Below are 8473 nucleotides of genomic sequence, written 5' to 3'. Positions count from 1 at the left end.
CTATTCATCATCCAAGCACGAACTTGTATAAGAAAAAAAAATCTCTGTAAATTAACCTCAGTTTCAGGTATAGAGATGTGATCTGTTTCTGTGACATGTGCTTTTGACCATCCACAAGAACCTGCGGTCATCCGATGTTCAGTACTTCAGTACTTTGATTATAACTTACAATACCAAATGGGGTTTTCTAAATGTCGAAGGCCTTACGGTGCTCTTTAGTTGTTTACACTCTCGTCTAAGGTCTCTTGTGGATAGTTGTCTCATTGGCAATCATACTGCATTGCCTTATTTTCATATCAATATTCATGTAGGTACCAATAGTTACTGAGTATTTCTTTTGAATTTTTGATATTCACGTTATAAAACACTAAAATATTTGAACATCGAGAAGTAAACCATGGATACATGAATAGAGGGAGGGATTTATGTAGTGCTTTACAAGAAATACATGTTGTCTAGACAATTTTATGGCAATTTGACAAAAAGGAAAATAATATCACTCCATGTTTTATATTCATACTCTATAACAGGCTATCAGTATTGCAAATACAATAGGTAAAACAAATCAAACTCTGCTGTTCACGATTGCAAAATCCATTATATTGCAATTGCAACCGGAACATCAGACAAAACTCTGCTTTACAAGTTAGCAATCGGAAACGCAGATCCTATTGCCAATATCTGTCGAAATGATAGCCCGTATTAAGGTGTGATATTTGAATGACTAAAATACAGTCATGATTGTGTTTTCCAACGTTCGTTTTAAACATATCTGCATGGTCAACCTCACAAATAGCATAAATAAATAAGAATTTATTTATTTATTAATAATAACGTTATTTATAAATAAAACAGTTAAGAGTACTGTAAATATCTAGTTTATAAGCACTGATCAATCATAACCTTACAGGTACGTTGCAACTAGCAGACTGTTTTCGTTACAGCATCATTTGCCTTTGGACTGAGCGGGCCATTTGGGTCTTCTGTCCTAAGAATAGATCATCCTCAGGTACAAGAGTCCTTTTAACAGGTTCCGGCGAATCTCTATTGATTCTTACTCGTCGAACAGGCGTTTTTATCACTGGTTTATTCCATCTGTCAATATCTGTCCCAGGCTCAGCAAAAAGAATAAAAAAGTGAGCACATGCGCCTGTACAAGGTCGTACACAACAATCTATACACGGTTTCAATGGACGACAGATTTGCATGATCATTGTGAATAATTTCCAAAATGGCGTACATATCCAAATATGGTCAAACGCTAAACATCCAAAAATAAAACCCCAATATATAACAATCCACACACTACAAAGACATGATGCCAATCCATAACACAAACCATGCCAACATGAATAACAGGTTTCTGAACATTCCCAAACTATTCCGAAAGAATGGTTATTATCTGGTTCGCCAAATACTTGATTAAATTTCATCTGAAACAAAACAAAAATGAAAATGGATAAATTCTAAAAATTACCTCTTCACTACGGGGTTACTGTTATCTCAATTTTTAATCGTGATTTTTTACAGAATTCTGTTTAAGAGTTGAAAATTAAAGAAACGATGTTATATAGATTTTGCATGGTTACACAGCTTTTCACGTGTTTATGTACTATATAACATTGGCTTTAAAATGCTTGGGTTTGAAAATTCCTGGTGACGGTAGATCCAGAGAACCGCCACGGAACTGATTAGTAAAGTGTTAAATTTTCATTATTCTTCCTTTTGATTTAATATTATATACTGTCTTAGATTTTGAAATTTTAATCATCTCGACATCAATTTTATACAGGAACCTATGGTAAATACGATACATGTATATGCTAAAGCTTGTAGTTTCCGTTTAAATTTTTTCCAGTCATCAATATCTGAGAAAATACTAGCCACTCGAACCTATTAATTTTTTATGAAATTCATACGACGGTACCATTACCTAATTCTAAATTACTCTATTGCCATAACAGATCGTACATACATCAATTTGTCTCATTGGCAATCATACCACCTCTTATTTTTGCATACACGATTCTGCAGGGAGTATTATAATTCTGTAGTTGTAGTTGTTTTTTTAATACTTTTTGTGTTTCTGTGGTTGTGTACTTTTCGGGGATTTTTTGTGTTTTTATGCTTGTTTTTTTTTATTCTATTAATGGAATTCTCATATAACTCACATGATTTACTTCCGGTTTCTCTAGAAGTTGAATGTTTCTTATTTTTTTTCATAAATTTGAGTTTGTTGTTTGTTTGTTTCTGTACCTGGTCAATGCTTTGTGTAGATACCCACTTAGATATACTATTAAAAGAGATATGGCCAATTTCACCTGTATTTCTCACTCACTGAATAACATCAGAGTCGTGTTAAATGTTGTTCCTCTTATAGAACTACATATATTGTAATGCATTGACTTTTTACAGGTCTCACTCCTAACCTTATCTAGGCCCCCCCTTTTCTTCCTTTGTAAAAAGAAATTCGCAGTTTTAATTAACAAGAAAATTTCACAAGACTAGTCATAACTTTTTTTTTCTTATCGTAACCGCCTCAGCACTAAACATTGCTGTTGTATGAAGTTTTGATGCAAACTTGCAAGTATACGTGTTTTTTTTTAAAGAATCGAAGACCATCAGGAATCAAGGAATTAGTCTGTATTTGAACAGTACTGCCTAGTTAAACATCCGACTGAAAATTATCTTTGGTTTCAATTACCTTCTAATTTTAATTTTTTAATTGAAGCAACTAACAAAATAGCATTCTTGACCATCTTTTAAATATGGTTGCATGTTCAAAACTCCTCCTTAATGATGTAAAAACCTCAACATATACCTGAAGGTTTCGATTTTTTATATCTAAGTTAAAATAAAATGGCCCTAGTGTGAATTAAATTCAGAGGTAATTGGCCCTACATCTTTCATAATTACCTGAAGATGATCATTAATATCATTGGGATCTCGGTTCTCCTTTGGAGCCTGAATTCCAGCCTGAGTCGTCATTGTTATCGAAAAGTAAAACGAAATTCGAAATATATTGTTCTGTTCCAATTAAGTGTACATTCTCTGAATTTTTTTTTCAGTTTTGATCACGATTCAGCCAGATTCGTCATTGTTATCGAAATGAAAAACGGAATTCGAAATGAAATGTTGTTCAATTCCAATCAACATTAGACTAAGTGTACATTCTCATATTTTTTCAGTTTTGATCACGATTCTTCACCTTTAGGTTCACATTTGTCTTTCGAATCAACAGGTCATTCACTATTTCAACAGTTGATTACACAGTTTACTTCACATTAGCACGATTGACGTTGTTATTTTTTTTATAATCCCCGCATTTAACTTTCTATAACATGTACATGTTCAGCACAGCTTTATTTTTGTTTTTATTCCACAGATAAAATTCCCAATTTGCCCTTCGTGTTCCTCTGTCTTTAACTACTGTTTTGCTTGTTGCTCAGCTTTTCCAATGTTTGTTTTAATACTATTTCAAGTTTAATCCTCGATGCATGTCTTCTTATGAATGGTCATTTTCACTTGGTCATTTAATAGTTATGAAAACTAATAAAATATACGACCTTTTAAATCCATACGCAAATGCTGACTTAATCTTTACGCAAATTGTTCATAATTAAGTAAACCTGGACTATAGGTTTAAATGTACATGATAAGAAGTTTAAATTTACAATGTTATGTTCTTTTGTAAGAAGATGCAATTAATTGTTAAGTGAAATTCGATACTGTCTTGTTTTAATTAGCGACCTATAAAATTAAAAGTTATGGAAACATGAAAGCATCGTACTATAGTCTTAGTGTGTAGAACATTAACAATGATTGATTACTATAATCATCACATAGAAAGCTTTCCACTGCAAATAATAGAAGCATATTTCCTGTTATACAGGAGAGAGAAGAGAATCGCGACAAAACATTAAATCTCATCACACGATGATGTACCTGCACCAAATCAGGAACCATTGGCAGATTCGGGGGAGGGGAGATCGATCCTTTTAATAAAAAATAGATAATTTTTTCGCATAAAATCGTCGATAAATGTTTTGACTTGCTGTACTCGTGCAGAATTTTACCATTATGGTGCATTACGCCAACTTTCTTCAAACACTGGTGAGGTCCCCCTGAGCGGAACCAGGGTTTGAAGAAAGTTGGCGTAATGCACCATAATGGTAAAAATTCTGCACGCGTGCAACAAGTCAAAATTTTTATCGACGATTTGGAATTGTTTCTAAATGTTTTTTTTTTCCTTTCATGAACAAGGTGTTTATAACATGTCTTTACACGTCTCTGTTGAATTCCTTTGCAAATGTCCGGAATACGGAGCATTTAGATCTTGTCATATGATTGTGTCTTGTTATTGAAGACTTTCCTTTTACTTTTAGATGTCTGTTGGCTGTATTGTGATGTTCGGTAGGCCATCATTGACGTTAACCCATCTATTTCCTTATATTCATATTATTCTTTTCCTACGGCATTTGTCCATTTACTTGTTTTATTCTTATACAATACTATTCGAACTATATATCTAAACGAATTCGATCAGATTAAAATAAATCCGACTTTTTTCTCAAATTCTGATTAACCTTATAGGAAAATTGTAAACATGATTAGGAGATTAACTTGCAAGATATTGTACTTTAATAACTTAATATCCATTTTGAATGATTAGCACTTGTTTATTTCTATGAAATCACGGCGGAATAAGAAATAATGTTTTTAAAATCAAAATTTAGCTAATGGACGTGGATATGACACGAGTAGTTTTTGGTACGATCTTCCAATAAATTTATATTCATATCATTGATAGCCTTTGTAAGGAAACTTGATAAAACAATGACTTTTATTTGTTCCGTTGAAAGGGAGATTGCCTACATCTGTGTTGTTACACTCTTACAAACATATTTTAGTGGTCATTAATCTTTATTAGAAAGTAACAGCCGAAGACCTTTGCAAAATGGGCTTCAACTTTAAAGTTCCAAAATTCGAAGAAAAATTAAATGGGGACCAAAAATGGATAAGATATTATATTTTTCTATGATCATTGATGTTTATCCTAATCTTTTATTAATTCATAAGCTATTGTCCACACAATGTAATGTTGCTACCTGCCTAGATGCTGTTCATCACATTCGGGTGTTATAAGTCATGTTTGAAACGTCTCAACTTGGTTAAAAGACAGAATCCCAAAAATGCAAAAAACAAAATTTTCAAGAATTCCTAGATAATCTGATTTGGTATTCAAAAAAGAACCAACTATTATTCATTGTTGACAATCTTACAGAGAAAAGTTTAAAACAACTGACTTGGTTGAAATCGTGCATGAGAAAAGTAGAAAACTACTGACTTAATCAGACAAACAGATATCCCTAATTGAGAAAAGACAGCCATGCCTTTGTTCTTAGTCAGGAAGCTCATCAGTGGTTGTCTTTCCTTGTATGTTAATGCTATTTGTTCTTCAGAAAATCGGGTATCGATGGCAAATCTTTGGTAGTCTCAGTTAACAACTTTTCTACACTTGGGGCAATACAAAGCTTGACATACCATTAAGACGCTTGTCTACTGTTGAAGAATTTATGCTGACCTCTAGATATCATTTTTGAGGGTTGCTGTCTCACTTAAACTTTTATTCCTTTTTATGACAAAAAAAAACAACATATAGGTAATTCATCAATACATTGTTCACTTTGTTTGTCCTATCATTTTAATAAGGCAATGTGATTTTAACAAAGGAATCAAACTTCTGGCTTTTAACTTATACTAGTAATACCAAAACAAAAAATATTGTTGCACCTGAATTAACAACGATTGATTGTGTTTCAAGTATAGGTTGTTGCATGTATTATGTCAATGGATCATAAAAAAATTCAGCTATTTTTTTTTCTGTATGGACACTGACCTTAAAGAAGTGCATCTGCATGCAAGTAAAGACGATACTACACTTGTAGCACATGGTAATGCCAGCAGAGTATAAAAAATAAATCAAATTAAAAGTACTGTAGGCAGTGCTCACAAATGGATGATCCCCCCTTTCCACACATGATTTTTATCAAAACTAGAGGCTCTAAAGAGCCTGTGTCGCTCACCTAGGTCGATGTGCATCTTCAATATTGTAGACTACCGTTTACAGTTTCTCTCGATCTTATTTAGTTTTTGCCTAAAACACAAAAGAGGGTAAAAAAATCGTCATTTAAGGGAAATCACTCCTATATCTTGTCTTGCTGATCATTTTTGTTATTTAAAGTTTCTATCTATCTTTATATAGTTTTCAAGGCAATGGGCAAAAAACGGCAAAAATTGGTAAAAATCGTCATTAAATAGCAATAACTTCAATAACCAGTCCACTGAAGAATTCGACCTTTAAACTGATTTGTAGATCTTGTCTTGCTAATCACTTTTGCTGTTTAAAGTTTCTTTCTATCTATTGTAGTTTTTAAGATTTGAGGCAAAATGACAAATAAACTGTTGACACAGAGATATGTCTCGCCTATCGGCATAAAATTCAGAAAAAGACAGTCTGATGAACGAACAGGATGTTGCTTATTAATTCAGTCACTGGACTATGATCTAGTGGGCAGGGCCTGAAAATGGTCGACAAACTGAGGTGTACAGACAGTAATGTTACTTTATAGAAAAATATCGTTGTTTATTGTAAGTAGTTCCTATCAATATAACTTAAGCAGAAAATCTTAACATTGAAAATTGGAAATAAATTCAAAGTCACTGGACCATGTCCTAGGGGGCAGGGCATCAACATAGTCGTCAAACTGATATGTACCGATAGTAATGCAACTTTATACAAAATATCATTGATCTATCACAAGTAGTTCTTATCAAGCTGACTTAAGCAGAAAAGCTGAACATTGAAAATTGCTAATTAATTCAAAGTTACTGGACCATGACCTAGGGGCAGGGCCTCGAAATAGACATATCAAACTGATATTAACTGATAGTAATGCAACTTCATACAAAATATCATTGATCTATCACAAGTAGATCCTATCAAACTAACTTAAGCAGAAAATTTAACATTGAAAATTGCTAATTAATTCAAAGTCACTGGACCATGTACTAGGGGGGCAGGGCCTCAAAATAGTCGTCAAACTGATTGGTACTGATAGTAATGCAACTTCATACAAAATATCATTGATCTATCACAAGATCCTATCAAACTAACTTAAGCAGAAAACTTAACATTGAAAATTGCTAATTAATTCAAAGTAACTGGACCACAACTTAAGGGGCAGGGCCTCGAAATAATCGTCAAAATGATATGTACTGATAGTAATGCAACTTCATAGTAAATATCAATGATTTATCACAAGTAGTTCCTATCAAACTAACTTAAGCAGAAAACTTAACAATTGTTGATGCCGGAGCTGGAGCCGTCTTTGCTGGAAATGCAATCCCTATGTCTCGCTGTCCATCGTCGCAGGCGAGACAAAAAATAGGTAAAAATCGTAGTTAAAGGTAAGTAGCTCTAACAGACACATTTTTTTTAACTAGCTACCCCAATGATGGTTGTAGCCAAGTTTGATTATATTTGGCTCAGTAGTTTCAGAAGAGATGATCTTTGTAAAAGTTAATGGACGACAGACGCCAAGTAATGGGAAAAGCTCACTTGGCCCTTTGGGCCAGGTGACCTAAAAACAAACTAGGAGAAAATTTCCAATAAATCCAAGAAGAGGTAATGAAAAGTTGCTTATGAGAAAATAATTATCTATCAAGATAAAACAATGGCATGATTTTAAAGGGAAACCACAAAAGAAAGTGTCATTAATTTCTGATTAGGGGTTATTAAAAGAGGAGAAGCAGATACAAATGTGCAGTGTAGTGTGCATATATGAAAAAGTCCAAAGTTTTCTAAAATTCTGACCTGTAGTTCAGGAGCAGTGGTGAATACAAAAGTGGCACAGACACAACCATCACTGTAGTCAATCGCAAATTCATTCTTGGGATTATCAGTTGATGGTATACAATCAAATAATTTTCTGCACTAAACTTTTTAAAATATTCATAGTGAAGCCACAAAGATTCAAGCGATGCAATACATACCATGTTCACCTTTAAACCACACCAGGTATCCCAATCCCAAATCTGTTGAGGGATCCCGTGGAACAATTAAACGAGACCGCAAAATGGTGGGTATGTAAGATCTGGATCTGATTCCCACGGACCATAATCCTCCTTGGGAATTGGATCAAGTTTTTACTTACGAATTGTACTTAACAAAGTGTATTTGCTACTTGGGAATCAGATCCTAATTTCAGGTCAGGATATCCAGTGTGTAAACACACTTCTTTAATATCTTATCCATTGATCTCTTGTTGTGAAAAAATTGTAATCAAACGATTTCAAGAAACCTACACAAATATATGTATATACATGTATCATGACTTAACTTGAATTCAAAGATGTTACTGTTACAATTGTTTTTCTGCTTCAATAATATGTAAACGTTTCCTTAAAACAT

General features: G+C 33.3%; 1 long non-coding RNA gene across 1 annotated transcript; it reads right to left on the bottom strand.

Moving 5' to 3' along the window:
• Window positions 1-491: 491 nt before the first annotated feature.
• Window positions 492-3494, bottom strand: LOC127724097 (uncharacterized). The gene is made up of 2 exons (XR_007992323.1): window positions 2917-3494; window positions 492-1433 (listed from the first exon to the last, which is right to left on the bottom strand). It is a non-coding gene; the product is annotated as an uncharacterized LOC127724097 (long non-coding RNA).
• Window positions 3495-8473: the final 4979 nt, after the last annotated feature.

The sequence above is a fragment of the Mytilus californianus genome, unplaced genomic scaffold (genome assembly GCF_021869535.1).
Source record: "Mytilus californianus isolate M0D057914Y unplaced genomic scaffold, xbMytCali1.0.p SCAF_14, whole genome shotgun sequence".
Lineage (NCBI taxonomy): Eukaryota > Metazoa > Mollusca > Bivalvia > Mytilida > Mytilidae > Mytilus > Mytilus californianus.
This window is presented reverse-complemented; position numbering and strand designations above follow the sequence as displayed.